The sequence below is a fragment of the Bos grunniens genome, chromosome 5, assembly GCF_055505025.1.
Source record: "Bos grunniens cultivar Pamir isolate PY7600 chromosome 5, Bosgru_T2T1.0, whole genome shotgun sequence".
NCBI lineage: Eukaryota > Metazoa > Chordata > Mammalia > Artiodactyla > Bovidae > Bos > Bos grunniens.
The window spans coordinates 13,902,726-13,927,163 of NC_141169.1; the positions used below are offsets into that span (position 1 = coordinate 13,902,726).

Genomic DNA, 24,438 nt, shown 5'->3' on the forward strand with positions numbered 1-24,438 from the left:
TTTGGCCTAGTTCATATCTGAACTAAATCAAATTTTCTTACTTTCTTCAATTTAAGCCTGACTGTTTCAATAAGGAGCTCATGATCTGAGCCACAGTCATCTCCAGATCTTGTTTTTGCTGACTGTATGGAGCTTCTCCAGCTTCAGCTACAAAGAACATAATCAATCTGATTTCTAGTTTGACTGTCTGGTGATGTCCATGTGTACAGTTGTCGCTTCAGTTACTGGACAAGGGTGTTTGCTATGACCAGCATGTTCTCTTGACAAAGCTCTGTTAACCTTTGCCCTGCTTCCTTTTGTACTCCGAGGTCAAACTTACCTGCTTTGCTGGGTATGTCTTGACTTCCTACTTTTGCATCCCAGTCCTCTATAATGAAAAATACACCTTTTTTGGTGTTAATTCTAGAAGGTGTTGTATGTCTTCATAGAACCAGTCAGCTTCAGCTTCTTTAGAATCAATGATAGGGGCATAGATTTTGATTACTGTAATGTTGAATGTTTTGCTTTGGAAACAAACGAGATTGTTCTGTCATTTTTGAAGTTGTCATTTTGGACTCTTTTTTTTTTTTTTGCCTATGAGGGATACTCCATTTCTTCTAAGTTATTCTTGTCCATAGTAATAGATATAATAGTCATCTGAAATAAATTGCTCATTTCCATTCATTTTAGTTCATTGATTCCTAAGATGTTGATATTTATTCTTGTCATCTTCTGCTTGACCACATCAATTTAGCTTGATTCATGGACCTAACATTCCACATTCCTATGCAATATTGTTCTTTATAGCATTGAGCTTTAGTTTCACCACTAGGCAAGTCCACAACTAAGCATCATTTCTGCTTGGAGGAAACTGCTTCATTCTTTCTGGTGCTACTAGTAATTGCCCTCTGCTCTTCCCCAGTAGCACATTGGATAACTACCGACCTGGGGGCTTCCAGTGTCATGTTTTCTGCCTTTTCATACTGTCCCTGGGGTTCTCCAGGCAAGAATACCGGAGCAGGTTGCCATTTCCTCCTCTAGTGAACCAGGTTTCAACAGAACTCTTCATTATGACCTGGACATCTTGGGTGACTCTGCATAGCATGCTGCTGCTGCTAAGTCACTTCAGTCATGTCTGACTGTGCGACCCCATAGACGGTAGCCCACCAGGCTTCCCCGTCCCTGGGATTCTCCAGGCAGGAACACTGGAGTGGGTTGCCATTTCCTTCTCCAATGCATGAAAGTGAAAAGTGAAAGTGAAGTCACTCAGTCGTGTCTGACCCTCATAGCTTTATTGAGTTGCACAACCCCTTTTGCTACACAAGGCTGTGATCCATGAAGGAGATGAATGAGTTGAGTTTAACGTTTAAATAGGAGGATCCAGTTAGGCCTCATTGAACAGATGATGTCTGAGCAAAGATTTAAATGAGATGAGAGAATGCTGTATAGATATAACTAGAAGTGTATTCTAAGGAGATGGATTCCAGGAGAGCCAGTTACTCATCTGGTAACTGAGGAAAGAGGATGAAAATGGGTAAAAAAATAGAATTTTAAGGTAAAATGTGCATGTCTAGATTTGTTAGTGAAATAGGATATTAACCTTTCATTTGAGGATCGGTTGAAATGTATGGAAGTTGACAAAACATGGAAGAGTCTTTGTGGGAAAGAATGGGCACAAACCAGGGATGAGTGAGACTGGTGCCCAGGATCAACTTGGAATGAGAAGAGAATGGGTGTAATCCATATTTAGTAGAGCCATTCAACATGATTAGGCAATTTTCTCTGAAGTGTGTTTTGAATTAGAAGCAGCTGAAAACAAACTATCATTTGTTCATTATATACTATATGCTAGCCTTTTGTTGACTGATTTATAATATCTTGACACTAGTGCACGAATGATTAATTTTGCACATGAAGTAACTTAGACTCAAACAGGATAAGCTATCTAATGTCAAAATGTTAATAAACATCTGAGCCATTATTAGAACACAGTATTGCTTAGGAAAAGAAACAAACAACAAAGCAAAACCAGACACCCTCTGGTTGGTTTTAGCTGAAGTTTTTACTTTGTAAGGTGAAAATGCCTAAAAGTCATGCTGATTAAAGTGATAAATCTGATAAAGTGATCATTTATACAGACAAGGCACAGAGGTAAGTGTGTCAAAGGTGATGGGTCACCCACTAAAGGACAATGAAGAGGCTGGAGATCATGGTGAAAGCAAGACAAAGCAAGTTGCTTATTCACACAAGAGACTTCAGTTGTTTTTCATTAAAAGTTTCAAATTTTATAATGCTGAATATCAATATATACTTTTTGAATTGAAATGAGGTATTTAGAAACATGCAGCCATTTATTTTGTATTGTAGTATGACAAAATTCATAGTTGTCATGAAATGTATTTATGAGTAATTCTTCCTTTTTCACTCTTTACCAATATATTTTCTCACTAAGGTATATATGTGAAAATTCAAGACATTTTGTGGGATTTTTTAAAGACATATTACAGATGGAAATGCTTTCAAAATTATTTACATCAAACATTATCTCTGTGTTACTTTCTCATGCATTATGTTGAAAATGCCATTATGGATCTCTTGTCATGGCTATAAAGCATTTTGAATGGCACTTTAAAATAACACCAAATGTAAGTGATACAATTAGAAAAACAATATTCTGGGAGTTTAGTATTTTGCATTCAGAATGTGATAAAATGTAATCATTCACTCTTTCGTTGGAAGCAATTTTAATTGCAATCACCAATCAGATATCATTTGATCTATAATATTAATGGCTCAGCCTTGAATTTTTATATCATTATCAACATTTACACATACAATTCATGTGGTGAAGTGCTGTTCAGTTTTCAGAGCTAGGTTTTTAATATTTTTATATCAACACAGTGGCATATCCCATAGAGATGCTTCAACAACTCTCTAGACACAGTGTGAGGTTGATAAATATGAATTATCTTAAATCATTTGCAATGAAATTGAACAGCTAACCCAAGGGCTTGGGTTAAGAGAGGCAAGTGAATATATTGTACAGTGTCATTTTTTATTTCTTTTCCGTTTGATTTTCCTCTGTGATGTGTAATGAACTAGATTAATGGGCCCAATTCCATTACTGATTAAATGGATTTGATTTGGACCTTTAACAGGGAAGTCACAATAGCAGTCAGCTTCAGAGCAAAAGCTTTAAAATAAAAATGAAAGATTGTTTCAAAGAGAAAGAGAACTACTAGGCAATAATATAGAGGCAGACTTGTTTAAATTCAGAGGGATTATTTGATTAATGCAAGGATCAAGCTGCTACACGTTGCTGATGAGCTGGCACATATAAAGTAGGTACTGTTAAATTATGAGAACATCTCATGTTAAGAACAATTTTTTTATTCAAATATATTTTTTTAAGTATGTTGCTGTTCAGTCACTCAGTCATGTCTGACTCTTTGCAACGCTATGCACTGCAGCATGCCAGGCTTCCTTGTCCATCACCAACTCCCAGAGCTTGCTCAAACTCATGTCCATTGAGTCATTGATGCCATCCAACCATCTCATCTTCTGTTGTGCCCTTCTTCTCCTGCCTTTAATCTTTCCCAACATAACGGTCTTTTCTAATGAGTCAGCTCTTCATGACAGGTGGCCAAAGTATTGGAGTTTCAGCTTCAACATCAGTCCTTCCAATGAACATTCAGGATGGATTTCTGTTAAGATGGACTGGTTGGATCTCCTTGCAGTCCAAGAGACTCTCAATGGTCTTCTCCAACACCACAGTTAAAAAACATCAATTCTTCAGTGCTCAACTATCTTTATAGTCCAGCTCTCACATCCATACATGACTACTGGAAAAAACATAGCCTTGACTAGATGGACCTTTGTTGGCAAAGTAATGTCTCTGCTTTTTAATATGCTGTCTAGGTTGGTCATAACTTTCCTTCCAAGGAGTAAGTGCCTTTTTATTTCATGGCTAAGTCACCATCTGCAGTGATTTGGAGCCCAAAATAATAAAGTCTGCCACTGCTTCCACTGTTTCTCCATCTCTTTGACATGAAGTAATGGGATCGCATACTATGATCTTTGTTTTCTGAATGTTGAGCTTGAAGCCAACTTTTTCATTCTTTTCTTTCACTTTCTTCAAGAGGCTCCTTAGTTCTTCTTCACTTTCTGCCATAAGGGTGGTGTCATCTATATATCTGACATTATTGATATTTCTCAAAACAATCTTGATTCCAGCTTGTGCTTCTTCCAGCCCAGCATTTCTCAGGATGTACTCTGCATATAAGTTAAATAGGCACGGTGACAATATACATCCTTGATGTACTCCTTTCCCTATTTGGAACCAGTTTGCTGTTCCATGTCCAGTTCTCTGTTGCTTCCTAACTTCCATACAAATTTCTCAAGGGGAAGGTTAGGTGGTCTGGTATTCCCATCTCTTTAAGAATTCTCCACAATTTATTGTGATCCACACAGTCAAAGGCTTTGGCATAGTCAATAAATTAGAAATAGATGTTTTTTCTGGAACTCTCTTGCTTCTTTGATCATCCAGCAGATGAGGGCAATTTGATTTCTGCTTCCTCTGCCTTTTCTAAAATCATCTTGGACATCTGAAAGTTCATGGTTCATGTATTCTTGAAGCCTGGCTTGGATAATTTTGAGCATTACTGTACTAGCATGTGAGATGAGTGCAATTGTGTGGTGGTTTGAGCATTCTTTGGCATTGCCTTTCTTTGGGATTGGAATGAAAACTGACTTTTTTCCAGTCCTGTGGCCACTGCTGAGTTTTCCAAATTTGCTGACATATTGAGTGCAGCACTTTCACAGCATCATCTTTCAGGATTTGAAATACATCAACTGGAATTCCATCACCTCCACTAGCTTTGTTCATAGCAATGCTTCCTAAAGCCACTTGACTTCATATTCCAGGATGTCTGCCTCTAGGTGAGTGATCACACCATCCTGATTATCTGGGTCATGAAAATCTTTTTTGTACAGTTCTTCTGTGTATTTTTGCCACCTCTTCTTAATATCTTCTGCTTTTGTTAGGTCCATACCATTCCTGTCCTTTATGAGACCATCTTTGCATGAAATGTTCCCTTGGTATCTCTAATTTTCTTGAAGAGATCTCTAGTCTTTCCCATTCTATTCTTTTCCTCTATTTCTTTGCACTTGTCACTGAGGAAGGCTTTCTTATCTCTCCTTGCTATTATTTGGAACTCTGCATTCAGAAGCTTATATCTTTCCTTTTCTCCTTTGCTTTTTGCTTCTTTTCTTTTCATAGCTATTTGTAAGTCCTCCCCAGACAGCCATTTTGCTTTTTTGCATTTCTTATCAGTGAGGATGGTCTTGATCCCTGTCTCCTGTACAGTGTCACAAACCTCAGTCCATAGTTCATAAGGCACTCTATCAGATCTGGTCCCTTAAATCTATTTCTCACTTGTGCTGTATCATTGTAAGGGATTTGATTTAGGTCATACCTAAATGGTCTAGTGGTTTTCCCTACTTTATTCAATTTCAGTCTGATTTGGCAATAAGGAGTTCATGATCTGAGCCACAGTCAGTTCCTGGTCTTGTTTTTGCTGACTGTATAGAGCTTCTCCACCTTTGGCTATAAAGAATAATCAATCTGATTTTGGTGTTGACCATCTGGTGATGTCCATATATAGAGTCTTCTCTTGTGTTATTGGAAGAGGGTGTTTGCTATGACCAGTGCATTCTCTTGGCAGAAGATTCATAGCTTTGACTAACTTCATCTTTGTTGATAAAGTAATGTCTCTACTTTATAATATGCAATCTAGGTTAACCATAGCTTTTCTTACAATGTGCAAGCATCTTTTAATTTCATGGCTACAGTCACCATCTGCTGTGATTTTGGAATACAAGAAAATAAAGTTTCTCTGTTTCCATTGTTTCCCATCTATTTGCCATGAAGTGATAGAACCAGATGTCATGATCTTTGTTTTTTTAATGTTGAGTTTTAAGCCAGCTTTTTCATTCTCCTCTTTCACCTTCATCAAGAGGCTCTTCACTCTCTAAAATTCCTCTTTGTTTTCTGCCATAAGGGCTGTGTCATCTGTGTATCAGAGGTTATTGGTATTTCTCCTTGCAATATTGATTCCAGCTTGTGCTTCATCCAGCCCTATATTTCACATGATGTACTCTGCATCTAAGTTAAATAAGCAGGGTGACAATATATAGCCTTGACATACTCATTTCCCCATTTTGAACCAATCTGTTGTTCCAAGTCCTGTTTTAACTGTTGCTTCTTGACCTGCATACAGGTTTCTCAGGAGACAGGTCAGGTGGTCTGGCATTCCCATCTCTTTAAGAATTTTCCATAGTTTTGTTTTGATACACACAGTCAAAGGCTTTACTGTAGTCAATGAAACAGAAGGTTTTTTTCTGGAATTCTCTTGCTTTTTCTATGATTCAACAGATTTTGGCAATTTGAACTCTGGTTCCTTTGCCTTTTCTAAATCCAGCTTGAACATCTGGAAGTTCTTGATTCATATCCTGATGAAGCCTGCCTTGGAGAATTTTGAGCATTATTTTGCTAGCGTGTTAAATGAGGGCAATTGTGCAGTAGTTTGAACATTCTTTCGCATTGCCTTTCTTTGGGATTGGAATGAAAACTGACCTTTTCCAGTCCTGTGGCCACTGCTGAGTTTTCCAAATTTGCTGGCATATTGAGTGCTGCAAAACTCCGTTAGCCTTTGCCCTGTTTCGTTTTGACTCCAAGGCCAAACTTGCCTTTTACTCCAGGTAGCTCTTGGCTTCCCACCCAGGTCTCCTACATTGCAGGCAGATTCTTTATCACATGAGCTGCAGACAAGTCCTGTTTTAAGTATTTTACTATTTATCAACCATTACCAACTATTATTTTGGGTTGAATTGTATCTTCCCATAAAGGTGTTGAAGTCCAAATCCACGGTTCCTATGTAAGATAGGGTCTTTGCAGATGTAATCAAATTAAGATCAGGCCATTAGTGCATGCCTGCTAAGTTGCTTCAGCCATTTCCAACTCTGTGTGACCCTGTGATCTGTAGCCTCTCAGTCTCCTCTGTCCATCAGATTCTCCAGGCAAGAATTGTGAATGTGTTGCCATGCCCTCTTCCAGGGGATCTTCCTGATCCAGGAGTCTAACCTTCATCTCCTGAGATGGCAGACAGGTTCTTTACCTGGAGCACCACCTTGGAAGCCCCCAGGTCATTAGGGTAGGCCCTGATTCAGTTGACCAGTGTCCTTTTAAGAAGAGAGAAATTTAGACAAAGATACACACAAAAAGGAGGACAGATAGCCACATCAGGACAGAAACAGATAAAGAGGAAGCCATGTGACAAAAAAGGCAGAGATTAAAGTAATGCAGTTGCAAGCCCAGCCACACTACAGATTAATGGCCACCAATAGAAAGTAAGAGATAAGGAAGGATTTCTCCCTTACAGGTTTCAGAGGAAGTATGGCCTTGCTAACACTTTGATTTTGCCTTTCTTATCTCCAGATCTGTTGAGAACATAAGTTTCTGTTCTTTTAAGTCATCCAGTTTGTGGTACTGCTGCAACAGCAGCCCTAGGAAACTAACATGTAATTAAGTATTTTAATATTAGAATACATGTTATATATTTTAGTAAACCCTGCTGATAAACCCTAGAGAAAGCTAAATGGTTTGATCAATTTATGAATTAAACTGATGTAATATCTCATTCAGGTACAATCACAGCTAGTGATAAATACAGGACTCAGAAGAAATACATTTTGGGGACTTAAAATATCACTAATAAAACATATAACAGAAATATTCCAATATAAGTGAGAAATTTTCTATTTCATGACAGTGGTACAGATATGACTCTATAAGAATTTCTAGTGAAGAAGAGACCATATTTACTATTTCTGTTGACTAGAAGAGCCAGCACTTTGAATTGAGCTTAGGATAGCATAGATTTTAATATACAAGCCTGGAGGGAAGAACTTGTAGGAACCTTGTCAACAACTACAGAGGCAGAAAGCCACATGTGAGTGGGCTATTAAACACTAGGCTCTGGAGTCTAGTCTAACTATCTTTGGCAGTGGCAAGTGCCCTGAGCAAAATTTTGATTATGAAACCATGTTTTCCCATTACTTTCTCATGGGCTCAGCCTCTGAAGGAGCAGGAAGGGTTTCTATAAACTGTATCTTCAAGGCAGAGATAATAAGAATAAAACAAAAAGGAAACAATCAAGGGGTCAAATTCTTGATTCCCTGAATGTCTGTAAACCTGTGGTGGAGACAATGTTTTAAAAAGACTGCACTTCTACTCGTAAGAAATTTGTGCCTTTTTCTTTCACTGCTGGAAGCTCCATTTAATTGTGAAGAACTAGCGCCTGTTGGAATTGGAGCCAAGAATTGATATCTTAGAGTAGGAAAGGGAGGTTTAGACTGATTAACTTATGGGAAGAGAGATCACAAAGGAATGTAGCTAGACTTAGAAACAATGGTTCTCTGGGAAGTGCCCATCCTTTGATTTTTGAACCAAGCCCCAAAGAGTAGACTAGATGAAATAAATCCCCAGATATGAGAAGAAAAGACTAGCTGCTTGGCTTCCCACAGTATAATGTAGAATTCTGCAAGTCTTATGGGAAAACCCAATGTCCATTTGGCACCCAGGATTAGACTAGCGGTGATTAAAGGAGTTTTAAATCAGTATGAGGTCAACTACAGAAAATCGTGAACTCCCAGAATAGTGTGGGAAGATAACCAACATTTCTGAGCAACCAGTCCCCAGCAAATGTTCAGAACTTTTAGCAGGATCAAGGTACCAGAAGAAGACTTATGTTTAGGACAAAAAGGATATGGATTATATGGTTCTGACAATGAAAACAGACATGAACTGGGTCCTTTAAGGTAATAGAGTTGTAAGGGTCAGATGAACGTGAACTACATTTCCACGTGAATCGGAGGAGCCAGGAACTGGCACGAGGAGCAGATGCCTTGCCTCTAATGCTGGGATGATACATGACTCCACCCTAGGATTATGATGACTCTGGGAGAAATTAAGGCGAACCACGCCTGTGTATGTTGGTGTGTGCATGGTGATGGTTGTGGCGAGTGTGAGAGGTGAAACTCTGAGACTTTTAAAACAGAAGTAATTTAATTACCATGAATTGGTAGAGTTAAACATTTTTGATATCCATAGAATGGGGATCTCAGTAACAATAATTGTAGCTAAAAATAAAGTTGTATTTTATACATCTGATTTTGTTTAGTTTTTACTGTTTAGTTGGTATTTACAATGAAAGAAGTTGACACAGAGGGTGTAATGAATGAAAATATGCCCAAGATCCTATATTTAAGCCAGGATTGACTAATGATAAAAAAGTTACAGTTGTGAAATACCATGTTGCTGCCAGATTTAGGCTAAATACTTTCATATTAATCTTCCCCTATATGCTTCAGGCAACTTTATTTTTATTGGTCAGATGAGGGGAACTGAAACTCTTTCATATTTAATAATCTGTCTGATATAGTCAGAGTTGATAATAGAATTTGTGTTGGTCTGAGAATCAAGTTCATCACATCCTGCTTTATTTTAGTCAGAGCATGTTCCATATTGTTCAAATTAAACTTTTTATAAGAAAATAGCTGTAGTTAGAAGTGAGTTGTTATTTTGAGTTTCCTCTGCTGGAGTGTTTACTGGTTTTCAATTTCAGTCACTGTGCTTATGTTAATACATCTCTCTCCTTGGTCTTGCTTTGCTTATCCTCTGGCTTTCTCTCTTTGCCTACAAGTTAGCCTAAAGCATCAGGCCCAAGAAGAATGGAAAATGATAGGTCTCCTCTTATAATGTGTTACCTCTGCTTTCATCATACAAATAGATAAAGAGCTTCTTGACAGAAGGTAAACATGTACACTTGCCTATAATATTTTATTGAACCAATTTGGTTCTTAAATAATTCCAGTATCTAAATTAAAAGACCACATTATCCCAGAAATGGAATCTGGTTCTGCCTGTAAAAATAAGCAGGTAATCTCAATCCATTTTGGCTGCGATGGTCTTACTTACTGCTAATGTCAAAATTTAATTTTCAGGAAAAGGTTTTTATTTTTTTTATTTTTAAACTTTACAATATTGTATTAGTTTTGCCAAACATCAAAATGAATCCACCACAGGTATACCCGTGCACCTTCTTTCAAAATCATAAGGTGATTTTGAGTTGGAAACAAGGAACATGCTTAATATTAATAATTATGTGATTTACTCAAACAAAATCCATTAGTATGAATTGAAAAATAACTGAAATATCACACTCCCTAAACCATGTTTACTGTGAGTTCTTATCATTTTTGACTTAAACAGTTTTATGTGCCCATGGCATATTTACTTCACTTATGGCATATTTAGACTATGTATTCAAAATTCAGTGGGTACCTGAGTAAAGTTCAAAATATTATAATAAGATACTGTAGAATTTTCTTGGGATAAAAATATGAGTTAGAAGTAAATAATTAATGTTTATTACTAATAGTTTTAGATTAACATTGTGAAAAATGGAATCAGGATAGATTTTCTCACATTATACCTACTATGATAAAATATGGATCAGATCAGATCAGATCAGTCACTCAGTCGTGTCCAACTCTTTGTGACCCCATGAATCGCAGCACGCGAGGCCTCCCTGTCCATCACCAACTCCCGCAGTTCACTGAGACACGTCCATCGAGTCAGTGATGCCATCCAGCCATCTCATCCTCTGTCGTCCCCTTCTCCTCCTGCCCCCAATCCCTCCCAGCATCAGAGTCTTTTCCAATGAGTCAACTCTTTGCATGAGCTGACCAAAGTCCTGGAGTTTCAGCTTTAGCATCATTCCTTCCAAAGAAATCCCAGGGCTGATTTCCTTCAGAATGGACTGGTTGGATCTCCTTGCAGTCCAAGGGACTCTTAAGAGTCTTCTCCAACACCACAGTTCAAAAGCATCAATTCTTCGGTGCTCAGCTTTCTTCCCAGTCCAACTCTCACATCCATACATGACCACTGGAAAAACCATAGCCTTGACTAGATGCACCTTTGTTGGCAAAGTAATGTCTCTGCTTTTGAATATGCTATCTAGGTTGTCATAACTTTCCTTCCAAGGAGTAAGCGTCTTTTAATTTCATGGCTGCAGTCACCATCCTTAGTGATTTTGGAGCCCAGAAAAATAAAGTCTGACACTGTTTCCACTGTTTCCCCATCTATTTCCCATGAAGTGATGGGACCGGATGCCATGACCTTCGTTTTCTGAATGTTGAGCTTTAAGCCAACTTTTTCACTCTCCTCTTTCACTTTCATCAAGAGGCTCTTTGGTTCCTCTTCACTTTCTGCCATAAGGGTGGTGTCATCTGCATATCTGAGGTTATCGATATTTCTCCCAGCAATCTTGATTCCAGCTTGTGTTTCTTCCAGTCCAGTGTTTCTCATGATGTACTCTGCATAGAAGTTAAATAAGCAGGGTGACAATATACAGCCTTGACATACTCCTTTTCCTATTTGGACCCAGTCTGTTGTTCCATGTCCAGTTCTAACTGTTGCTTCCTGACCTGCATACAGATTTCTCAAGAGGCAGATCAGGTGGTCTGGTATTTCCATCTCTTTCAGAATTGTCCACAGTTTATTGTGAGCCACACAGTCAAAGGCTTTGGCATAGTCAATAAAGCAGAAATAGATGTTTTTCTGAAACTCTCTATGAATAATTTTATATTTTAGAACAGAATTATTTATATTAATATACCTGCTTCTACTATCCATGACCTAACCAAGAATAGCTTTTGTTCTTTGTTGGTAAAGAACACACATTTTAAAGTGACTTATATGGTTATTTTTTCCTATTCAGGAATATAAAACACTTGGTGAAAATTATGGAATATAATTTGAAACCATATGCCCATAAAGGCTAGGTCTAGCTGGCTTAGCTTAGCACAGCTGAAACACTGATTTGAATACTTTCAAAATCTTTTTGTGTATAATTTTTCAGTCTTAATATTTCCTTTGTTCAGGTTCTGCATTTGATGAATATATAGGTGGAATACCTGTTTTTATATGTATTTAGTCTTAGATCATATCTTAGAATTCTTAATTTTTCAAACTCCTGCAAGTTATTTTTAAAAAATGTGCATTTTGCTACTTAAAGTTGAATATTAAAATCTAACCTTACCTTTCGGTATTAACGCTAAAATCAGTATATTTCAAACTTGGAGAAAGGTAATTTAATATAATTTTGTCTAGAAATGTGTGAATACTCAAAACTCTGTCCCCTGTTTTTAAAAATTATCTGATCTTTATTCCCAGGGCTGAAGTTCTGCCAGGCTTCCTGCTAAGTGACCACAGCAGGCTCAGTTCCAAGGAGCAAGGTGAGTCATATTTGGGAATTTTGGTCATTACCAAGGGAGTAATATTTATTGTTAGATATGAAAGCTGAGTATAGAACAACTAATAGTATGTGAAGCGAGTGATAAAAAATTAAGCTAACTAGAAGGTTCAGGAACTCAAGAGTAAAGAAAATACCAAGACTTGGCCATGAACAAGGTAAGGAGATCAAGACTTTTCAGTGGATTATGATTTGGAAGCAAGAGTCCATGTCAGCCAGGTTATAGGTAGTATTAGAATAGAAAAATTATTTGGAGAATAATTTTTATCTTATGTGGCCTCAGCTTCTATATTTGGAGAAGTAATTGGCAACCCACTCCAGTACTCTTGCCTGGAAAATCTCATGGATGGAGGAGTCTGGTAGGCTACAGTTCATGGGGTTGCAAAGAGTTGGACACGACTGAGCGACTTCACTTTCACTTTTTAGTTTCATGCATTGGAGAGGGAAATGGCAACCCACTCCAGTGTTCTTGCCTGGAGAATCCCAGGGACTGGAGAGCCTGGTGAGCTGCCATCTCTGGGGTCTCACAGAGTCGGACACTACTGAAGCAACTTAGCAGCAGCAGCAGATTCTATATTGATAAGTGATCATTTAAAAAAATGATTGAGTTACTGTTCTGACTTTGTGGATCATGATTCTCTTTCTCAAATTAAAAACTTTGGAACCATGGTTTTCCTTTGTAGAATTTTCTAGTACGAGAAAAGACAGTTATAAAAGAGGAACGGAGAAGTATTTACTATGCTTTACACAGGTTAAGTTTGCTCATGGTCACTTAATAGTTTATTTGGAGGGAACAAAATCTTCTAAGATGGTCACTTATGAATTATTCTTGTAATTTGTAAGACAAATAATTCTGATTTCTGAGAACTGACCTCAATGTGAAGAGTGGCAGATTGTTGAAATTGATTAACTGGAAATTAGAGAATATGTTCTTAGCCGCTGGGCTGAGTTCAGATTATATAAAATAAATTAGGAAACCAAACAAATGTATTTTTTATTCTATTTATTCTTATGTCAGTAAGTATACTTATATTATTATTGACCACAATGTATACCATATTTTGGGCTATTCATAATATGCTTAATTAACACCTGAATATATCACATGACTGCACTACAAAATTTAATACTGTAATAAAATATCCTTTTAACATGGAAATTAGATTTTTTTTATTAAAAATATATCTAATTTATAGGAATAACTGATGTTTTAAGAGATGATTGTTTTATTTACTGTTGATAAAAAGTACATTTATAATTAAGACATATTCAAATCCCCATAACATGTAATTTGTATCTCTTCAAGGAATGTTTATAACTAATATTTACTACAGTTCACTTCTTCAGCAAACAGTAAATTGTGGGATATAAACATATGGCCACCCTAGAACAATACTTTCCCTTAGTTTATTAGGAGAGATTTTTCTATGTCCATACTAATCCTTGTTTCATATTGGCGCTTTCAGATCTCAGATGCAATGTTCTGAAATTTATCCTTTATTGTATCCACTTCATTATTCAGTATTACTTGAACAGCAGTAGACTTTGGAACAGTTGTGACATATTGGTATTATAAAAGCAAACAATAGAAGACTTTGATCCAAGGAGCTAATAGAATAGTAGGCTATCATGACCTCTGTGTTAACAGCTAACAGTTCTCCTGCTACCTTCATATTAACATCTAAATGTTAAATGCTTTACATGTATTAACTCATATTTCTAATAACAAATCAGAAAAGTGACTCTTTTAAAATGATCCTAATTTTTTGAAAGAGTAGAGTATTTAGCTTCAAGGCGTACAAGTAATATCAGAGCCAATATTTGAACGAGAGCAGTCTATGCCAGTGTCTCTGCCTTAACCCACTATATAAGAGAAGAAAATGCACAGGATGTTACTGGAGCACAGAGAAAACCCATGCCAATCCGATTCAGGAAAATCATTACAGTGAAGATTCAGTTTAGTTTTGAAGAAGGGACATAAAGAAGAGCTCTCTGAACAATGGGGACACCCTGTGTGATCATGTGAAGAATATAGTCTATGTGTTTGAGGATGGCAAGAAATTCTGGGGACTTGATTAGAAGTGTTCAAGTGAGGAAATGGCAGTAAACAGAGCTAGGATTTGGGGGCAAGTATCACAACATGAAGGACCTTGGATGACAGTCTAAGAAATCTGAACTTTATTCTGGAAGCTGGGGGCGGCGGGGGAACTATTGAAACATTTCAAGGGCTTTAACCAAGCCAGCAATATGAACATACTCGCCTTTTAGAAAGTTCATCCTGACAACAGCGTGGAAGAGAAGAAAGGCTAGTTAGGAAAAGAAAAAGTGAAGTATTTGGGCAAAAGCTGATGAAAACCCAAACAGAAGTATTGATAGGGGAAGGAAAAGGAGACAAATATAAAGGATGTCTAGTTTTAGTATTTAAAATGGCTATCATTTTATAAGCACTTTACAGTAATCTCTCTAATTTCTAAAAAGCTCTCTGCAAAAGATCTTATTCATGTTGTTTTATAAAGAGGTAATAAGGGCTTAGAGATGCTTAGTAGTTTACTCAGAGTTTACAGCTAGTCATTGATAAATTTGGGATTCAGATCCATGGCTTAAATTCCTTCTAGTCTAATTCCTTCTAGTCATGCTGCTTGCTATGAAAGCCTTTAAGTTTGCTTTGAAATCCGCAAAGTTTTGTTCTAGTAGAATAGTAAATTAGAAGTATTAATCTAGCTTAACACTCATGTTTCTGATCTGGGTATGAGTTTTTGTGTCATTTCACCAAAATGTAGAGGAAGAACATCCTAATACAGTTTTCTCAAAAAAGATGTATATGATAGCTGCATTCCTTTATTATCTTTTACTTCTCAAACTGATCTGGCATCAAGCATCATGTCTCTATGAAAACAGTTACTGATAAGACCAGTAATCACATTCCTGTCTCTAAATTCAAAGAATGTTTTTAATACCCTTCTTAGTGTGCTTCTCTGTAACATTCAGCTCTATTGTCTACTTTCTTTCATTGCAAAATTCTCATCTTTTGAATTTCTTGCAATAGTACCCTTTGGTTTTCTTCCTACCTCACTGTATTTGTTCTCAGGCTCATTATTATAGGCCATTAAGTTCTGAAGTTATGCTTAGTGGTAGAATCCTATTCTCATCTCTTATGTTTTCATTAACTTTTGTGATCTCAATCATTATTAGCTATACAGAGAGAACAGATGCACTTACCTGGCCCCTTCTCTGATATCCCTTCTTGGAAACCTATCAGGTCAGATCAGATCAGATCAGTCGCTCAGTCATGTCTGACTCTCTGTGACCCCATGAATCGCAGCATGCCAGGCCTCCCTGTCCATCACCAACTCCCAGAGTCCACTGAGACCCACCTCCATCGAGTCAGTGATGCCATCCAGCCATCTCATCCTCTGTCATCCCCTTCTCCTCCTGCCCCTAATCCCTCCCAGCATCAGAGTCTTTTCCAATGAGTCAACTCTTTACATGAGGTGGCCAATGTACTGGAGTTTCAGCTTTAGCATCATTCCTTCCAAAGAAATCCCAGGGCTGATCTCCTTCAGAATGGACTGGTTGGATCTCCTTGCAGTCCAAGGGACTCTCAAGAGTCTTCTCCAACACCACAGTTCAAAAGCATCAATTCTTTGGCACTCAGCCTTCTTCACAGTCCAACTCTCACATCCATACATGACCACAGGAAAAACCATAGCCTTGACTAGACGAACCTTTGTTGGCAAAGTAACGTCTCTGCTTTTGAATATGCTATCTAGGTTGTCATAACTTTCCTTCTAAGGAGTAAGTGTCTTTTAATTTCATGGCTGCAGTCACCATTTGTAGTGATTTTGGGGCCCAGAAAAATAAAGTCTGACACTGTTTCCACTGTTTCCCCATCTATTTCCCATGAAGTGGTGGGACCGGATGCCATGATCTTCGTTTTCTGAATGTTGAGCTTTAAGCCAACTTTTTCACTCTCCACTTTCTCTTTCATCAAGAGGCTTTTGAGTTCCTCTTCACTTTCTGCCATATGGGTGGTGTCATCTGCATATCTGGGGTTATTGATATTTCTCCCAGCAATCTTGATTCCAGCTTGTGCTTCTTCCAGTCCAGCATTTCTCATGATGTACTCTGCATATAAGTTAAATGAGCAGGGTGACACTATACAGCCTTGACGAATTCCTTTTCCTATTTGGACCCAGTCTGTTGTTTCATGTCCAGATCTAACTGTTGCTTCCTGACCTGCATACAAATTTCTCAACAGGCAGGTCAGGTAGTCTGGTATTCCCATCTCTTTCAGAATTTCCCAGTTTATTGTGATCCACACAGTCAAAGGCTTTGGCATAGTCAATAAAGCAGAAATAGATGTTTTTCTGGAACTCTCTTGCTTTTTCTATGATCCAGTGGATGTTGGCAATTTGATCTCTGGTTCCTCTGCCTTTTCGAAAACAAGTTTGAACATCAGGAAGTTCATGGTTCACATATTGCTGAAGCCTGGCTTGGAGAATTTTAAGCATTACTAGCGTGTGAGATGAGTGCAATGGTGCGGTAGTTTGAGCATTCTTTGGCATTGCCTTTCTTTGGGATTGGAATGAAAATGGACCTTTTCCAGTCCTGTGGCCACTGCTGAGTTTTCCAAATTTGCTGGCATATTGAGTGCAGCACTTTCACAGCATCATCTTTCAGGATTTGGAATATCTCCACTGGAATTCCATCACCTCCACTAGCTTTGTTCGTAGTGATGCTTTCTAAGGCCCACCTGACTTCACATTCCAGGATGTCTGGCTCTAGGTCAGTGATCAGACCATCGTGATTATCTGGGTCGTGAAGATCTTTTTTGTACAGTTCTTCTGTGTATTCTTGCCATCTCTTTTTAATATCTTCTGCTTCTGTTAAGTCCATACCATTTCTGTCCTTTATTGAGCTCATCTTTGCATGAAATATTCCCTTGGTAGCTCTGATTTTCTTGAAGAGATCCGTAGTCTTTCCCATTCTGTTGTTTTCCTCTATCTCTTTGCATTGATCGCTGAAGAAGGCTTTCTTATCTCTTCTTGCTATTCTTTGGAACTCTGCATTCATATGTTTATATCTTTCCTTTTCTCCTTTGCATTTCGCTTATCTTCTTTTCACAGCTATTTGTAAGGCCTCCCCAAACAGCCATTTTGCTTTTTTGCATTTCTTTTCTATGGGAATGGTCTTGATCCCTGTCTCCTGTACAGTGTCACGAACCTCATTCCGTAGTTCACCAGGCACTCTATCTATCAGATCTAGGCCCTTAAATCTATTTCTCACTTCCACTGTATAATCATAAGGGATTTGATTTAGGTCATATCTGAATGGTCTAGTGGTTTTCCCTACTTTCTTCAATTTAATTCTGAAACCTATAAAGCACCTCAAATAGAGGATATGAAAAATAATAAACTCATAGTATTCTCCCTCAGTTCTATTCCTTTCTCAGCTTTCCTGATTTCTGTGAATGGCAGTCTAATCCTTTTATTTTTAGAAGTAAATAACAGTGCTCATCTTGGACATAGCATTCTTCCTCATCTTCCATAACTGAAGCATTACTAAGTCCTGTCAGTCACATTTCCTAAATATTTCTCATATTGTTTTTTCATGTGCATGGCCAACACATTTCCTTCTGTACTTATTGCAATCTTGGGATTCTCAATAGCCTATTAACTAATTTCTCCAAACTCCTCTAAACTTTTCTTTAATCAATTGTCCATACTTTATTGCAGAGAAATCTGTCAGAATACATTTCTGATCATGTTGCCCATCTGCTAACTACCCTTTAATGATACATATTGCTTTCAGGAGGAAAAGTAGGATTCTTACCTTGGCCTTAGCATCCTGTGTGATGCAACCTCTGTCTCTGCTCTACCTTCACTGTGTACGAACTTCCTCATGCAGCCCCACTAGGCTTCTTCGCATCCTTCATACTCATTATTGCTCCTTTTTTCTACTCTTAACTAGGCAGTTTCTACATTCTTCCACCCTTAACTAGATATTTTCTACTCATCCTACAACTTTGAGTTCACACATCACTTCCTCTAGGAATTTTTCTCTGACCTCTTTATGTTATATCCCACTATAAGGGGCCTTAGAATCTGAAGGGAAGATCAGAAGAAGTTCTGTATCTGTTGTAATTTTCATTACCCAATTTTAATATACACATTTAATGTAAAATGTTGAGTGGATTAGAACACTTGACAGAACACAGATTTACAGACTGTTTTCTCAAACACATTATCTCCTAAAGCTAAACAAAATATATGCTGCTTTTCTCCTTGCTTTTTTCAATGGGTTGTTCTGTCAAATTTACCAACACAGTGGTGTGTGGGAGGCTGTGTGTATGATAATGTGTGCATGTTATTTTGTGAGTTAGATCAGTGACAGAAAAAATATCAGAAGGCAGAGGTAGTAGAAATGAGAGGGAAAATACTTGGGGAAAGGATACATTTATGTGGAGGGGACTTGGAAAAGATCAACTAGGGCAACCAGGGAGGAAAAAGACACAAAGACAAATGATGTTCAAGTCATAAAAAGGACAACAACTCCAACCTCAGCCAATATGAAATAAAACATTTTAAGCCTGTTGGACTAGATACACAATTTATCCCCAATATATTAGAGCTTGATGTGGGGTGGAGAGAGGCCTTCCTAGGCAATGGTTCTTCGGTGCTCTGCCCTATGACTTTGAGTTGCCTAGCCAGCTTCAAAGGAATGGCCTACACTTGCTCTCATTCTCTTTGTATTAATTTAAATTTCCCCTATGGTTTTCATAAGCAAAAATGCTTTTCTTTGTCCTGCCAAAACTTTTAGAAACAATAAATACAGCTAGACATCTCCCTGAAAACTCAGACAGAAACAAAATAAACTCCTTTTGCTGAGACCTTTTTTTCCATTCAGGATGAGAATTTTTTTAAGGAGTGTTAAGAGGGGATAAAATACAAGTATGCGGTGCTTCCTGCCCCACAGAGAGAGAGATCAAAATATCACAGATAAATGTTTTATTCAAGCCTCAACTCAGCTTTTATAATTCATGTTATCTAAACTGTGTGGATCATTTTCGAGGAAACTTAATTTGCTTCCCAATTAAAATAATTTTAATTATTAATACAGCCCAAAGTCAGATAACAACAATGGACTCTTGATCACTGACATATAAGCTCATTTGAATTGTAATCAACTTCTAATACCTTGAACTTTGCAAGGCTCTCTGACTGGTTACTCAACTGGGTTTTCTTCCAGTTATGGAAAATGTAACTCTTGCATTAAAAGGGAGCTAGCTTGTGAGTCTGTTTCTGTTTTGTGAATTATTTCTTCCTCTTAAATGGCTGAATAATGTTCCATTGTATAAAATACCACGTTGTCTTTATCCATTCCTCTGTTGATGGCCCTTTAAGTTGTTTCCATGTCTCGGCTATTGTAAATGAGTTTATCGTTGCCAGAGGGGAAGGGAAACAGGAAATTTGAGACCGACATGCACACATTGGTATATTTTAAGTGGATAACCAATAAGGTCCTGCTTGTAGCACAGGGAACTCTGCTCAATGTTATATAGAAGCCTGGATGGAAGGGGAGTTTGCGGGAGAATACATGTATATGTATGGCTACGTCCCTTCGCTCTTCATCTGAAACTATCACAATATTGTTAATCAGCTGTACCCCAATATAAAATAAAAAGCTTAAAGCAAATAAAAAGAGCTAGCAAGGCATATGGGACACCAAAGTGAAGCGTAATACATCTTGCTGGAGATATGTTTATTTTTTTAAACAAAATTCTATACATATAGAAATAGTCATATTATAGAGTAAAATGAATGAAAGAATGTATGCATTTTTCAAAACCAAACATTGACTTGAAACAAGTTTGATACTTGTAGTGGGTCCTGGGTTTACCTTCTCACATTCCTTTGATGTCTCAGTGTCTTGATAGAAAATTTTAAGAAGCCACAAGTATGATATTTCAAAGGTTTATTTAAAGTTTAGTATAGAATTGAATAAACATTTTAATAGAAAAATGCAAAGGTAAGTGTAAACATGGCTGTGGTAACTTAGAAACATTTTCTTAATTCCTGACTCCTTCCTGATGTATCCAAATCAATACCATCTCTTCCTCTGGAGAATATACAGACTTATATTCTGATTTAAAGGGGTATGGCATAATGAAAGAATAGCTGTACCTCCAATTCTCCCACTTTTGTTAATGAGTGTTTTGTGACAAATAAATCATTAACCAAAATGGGAAAGTTAGAGGCGGAACTGTTTGAAGAGAAAGATTCTACAAGTATTCATCACCTACCTAGGTTGACAAAATGAGTATGCGAAGCAGGAGAACACATAAAAGCAATTAAGGCTTAACTCATTTCTCACCCTCTTATCCAAAATTCAATCCAAATTTAAGCTGCATCAATTTATATCTCATATTATTTCTCATACCTTTCCAGTTCCACTTACTCTACCTGTCTCCAACTGCTTACTACCAGAGAATAATAATTTCATGATTATTTTTAATCCATTTTACCTCTTTGCTCTTCGTCCATATACTTTTTTTGTATTCCACTCACCTGTTAGTCTTTACTTGCCTTCTGGACCAAAGACTCTGTCTTGGTTCTCTTTCTATTTTACTAGTTGCTCCTCTGAGTCTCTCTTGCTGATTCTTCTTCATCTCCCTATTCTCTATAGATGGTGATGTCCCAAGACTCAATATTCAGACCTCTGTTAATATTTATTCTTTTGGTTTTAAATCCCATCTGTGTGCTGCTGACTCTCAAATACACATCTTCAATAAAGATCTCACCCTGAAATCCAGATTTGTTTATCCAACTGCCTATACAACTTTTATACTTGGCTACCAAATATTATCTCTGTTCACGGCAATGGCATCCAAAAGTGCATCTCATTACCTGACAATCTAGACAGACAGTACGACTACATTTTATTTACTGTCTGTATTCCTCTACTAAAAAAAAAAAAATCACAAGATAGAGATGTCGTTTGTGTTATTCTTTCCTTATTGCAAAATAGCTTTGCCTGACAGAGATGCATATATGTATTAGATGAATAGAGGAAGAGGTTAGTATATATTTTAAGATCAATGAAATACTTAGGTGTTCCCCAGGAAGCAGAGTCTGAGATGAAGATTAATGGTTAGGAAGTTCACTGGAGAGTACTCTCAAGGTAAACTCCTGGGAGTCAGGTGAAGAAAGCAGCATTAGGTCAAGGGAGAAGCCAGTCTGTGATTCCATGAAGAGCCCTGTAGTTGAGTTGGCACTGAGTTATCACTAGAAATGGATCCAGGATAGGGGGAATATTTACAGCCCACATCAAGCAATGAAAGCAAGCTCCCTTGCGGGAGGTAGGGCTTTTCAGATAAAGGCCATGTCTATCTTGATCTCAGTTACCTTCCCAACATCAGGATGGACATGTATTTTAGTTCTAAGAGGCCCCACATTTTTCACTCTGCTCTTATTTTCAAGGTCAGATGTTAGAAATAAATTATCAAAGTGTTTCAAAGGTATAAGAAGCAATTCTGAGGACCCACATGATTGAATATATTTGGCTCACTTGAATGCAGCCATGAAATTAAAAGACGCTTACTCCTTGGAAGAAAAGTTATGACCAACCTACATAGCATATTCAAAAGCAGAGACATTACTTTGCCAACAAAGTCCGTCCTGTCAAGGCTATGGTTTTTCCTGTGGTCATGTATGGATGTGAGAGTTGGACTGGGAAGAAAGCTGAGCACCGAAGAATTGATGCTTTTGAACTGTGGTGTTGGAGAAGACTCTTAAGAGTCCCTTGGACTGCAAGGAGATCCAACCAGTCCATTCTGAAGGAGATCAGCCCTGGGATTTCTTTGGAAGGAATGATGCTAAAGCTGAAACTCCAATACTTTGGCCACCTCATGCAAAGAGTTGACTCATTGGAAAAGACTCTGATGCTGGGAGGAATTGGGGGCAAGAGGAGAAGGGGATGACAGAGGATGAGATGGCTGGATGGCATCACTGACTCGATGGACGTGAATCTGAGTGAACTGTGGGAGTTGGTGATGGACAGGGAGGCCTGGCATGCTGTTATTCATGGGGTCGCAAAGAGTCGGACACGACTGAGTGACTGAACTGAACTGAAGACATTGGATAAGTCAACTTCATCATAGACAAAGAAACAAGTATAACAGAAACTGAAAATATGCTGGATTTATAAAATAGAGATAGTGAAAGTGGAAGTCGCTCAGTCATGTCCATCTCTTTGTGACCCCATGGACTATAGAGTCCATGGAATTCTCCAGGCCAGAATACAGAAGTGGGCAGCCTTTCCCTTCTCCAGGGGATCTTCCCAACCCAGGGATCAAACCCAGGTCTCCTGCATTGCAGGCGGAGTCTTTACCAGGTGAGCCACAGGGGAAGCCCATGATATAGAGTTAAAAGAGGAGTTTTCAAAGTGAAGGGCAATTCATGTGCAAATTAAATAGAGCAATCAAGACAAAAAGCAGTTGATGATTTTTCAGAGTATTTTCATTATTTTTGTCATTTCTCTTGTACACGAACTCTCCCCACACACGCTGCTGCTTACTTCCTACTTGTGTGATTTGGATATTGTTATCCAAAGACTCTCACGGTCTGGTCTCTTGGGCCACTCCTTTCCAATATGCTTCATAAGTGCTGTCTCTTCTGGTAATTCTTGGAGCAAACTTCTATTTTTTTGGAGCCTATGAATTGCCTACCATTAACACTACCTACTTTTTCCCTTAGTAAAGGAAGTGGCTTGGAGTAGCAGTCTGCTGAGATCAAAACACCGTGCTTTCCTTTCTCTCGGGTACAGTTATATGACAATTTTGGTTAATGAAGTGTGTCTTAGAGTTTTTAAAAAGATATTTTTTTTTTCCTATATTGAAAGCATCTCTTTCTCTTTTGTCCCTTCTGTGTACAATGTGGATATGAGACAGAGGGGCAGTGGCATCTTACAACCATCAGGGAGCAAGTGTGACCATGAAAGCCAATATACGGGTAGATTCAGAGTAGAAACACAGAGACAAGTCAGGTTCTTGAAGGTGGTGTTGCTGCTGCTGATGCTAAGTCACTTCAGTCGTGTCCAACTCTGTGCGACCGCATAGATGGCAGCCCACCAGGCTGATTCTCCAGGCAAGAACACTGGAGTGGGTTGCCATTTCCTTCTCCAATGCATGAAAATGAAAAGTGAAAGTGAAGTCACTCAGTCGTGTCCGACTCTTAGCAACCTCATGGACTGCAGTCCACCAGGCTCCTCCGTCCATGGGATTTTCCAGGCAAGAGTGCTGGAGTGGGTTGCCATTGCCTTCTCCGGAAGGTGGTGTTAAACCATTGCAAAATCCCTGGAGTAGTGGCCTCTGGATTTCTAATTATGTAAGAGAAATAAGCCTTTTTAAAATGTTTTAATTTTACTGAAGTATCACATTGTTTTAAAATGTTGTGTTAATTTTTGCTGTGTAACAAAGTGACTGAGTTATACATACATATATTTATGAATATATACACACATATATATTTCATATTCTTTTTTTTCTTTTTTTAAATTTTATTTTATTTTTAAACTTTACAATATTGTATTAGTTTTGCCAATCACAGGATGTTGAATATTACAGTTGAACTTTGTTTATCCATCATATAAATGATAGTTTGTATCTGTTAGTCCTAAATTCCCAATCACTTCCACCCCCAGCCCCTACTCTTGGCAACCACAAATCTGTCCCCCATGTCTGTGAGTCTGTTTCATAGATAAGTTCATTTGTGTCATATTTTAGAATCCACATATAAGTGACACAGTATGTTTTTTTTTTCTCTTTTTGACTTATTTCACTTAATATGACAATCTCTAGGTCCATTCCTGTTATTGCAAAGGGTATTATTTTGCTCTTTGTAATGACTGAGTAATGTTCCATTGTACAATGGAAGGTTGTATATATATTTATACCCATTATATATGTATATTTACACCAATTATAATATGTGCATGTATATTACATACACACACACACATATACACACATCACATCTTTATCCATTAATCTGTTGAGGAACATTTAGGTTGCTTCCATGTCCTGCTG

At 37.8% G+C, this 24,438-nt stretch overlaps 1 long non-coding RNA gene across 17 annotated transcripts in view; it reads left to right on the plus strand.

Moving 5' to 3' along the window:
* Positions 1-24,438, plus strand: part of LOC147371336 (uncharacterized) — a 261,709-nt gene that overhangs the window by 201,306 nt on the left and 35,965 nt on the right. For 14 of the 17 annotated variants that reach the window (XR_015163482.1, XR_015163485.1, XR_015163484.1 and 11 more), the window contains one exon: positions 12,275-12,336. This is a non-coding gene — a long non-coding RNA (uncharacterized LOC147371336). Of the gene's footprint in view, positions 1-12,274; positions 12,337-12,779; positions 13,471-24,438 lie in introns of those variants that run through there. The other 3 variants (XR_015163486.1, XR_015163481.1, XR_015163474.1) reach the window with 1 other exon arrangement.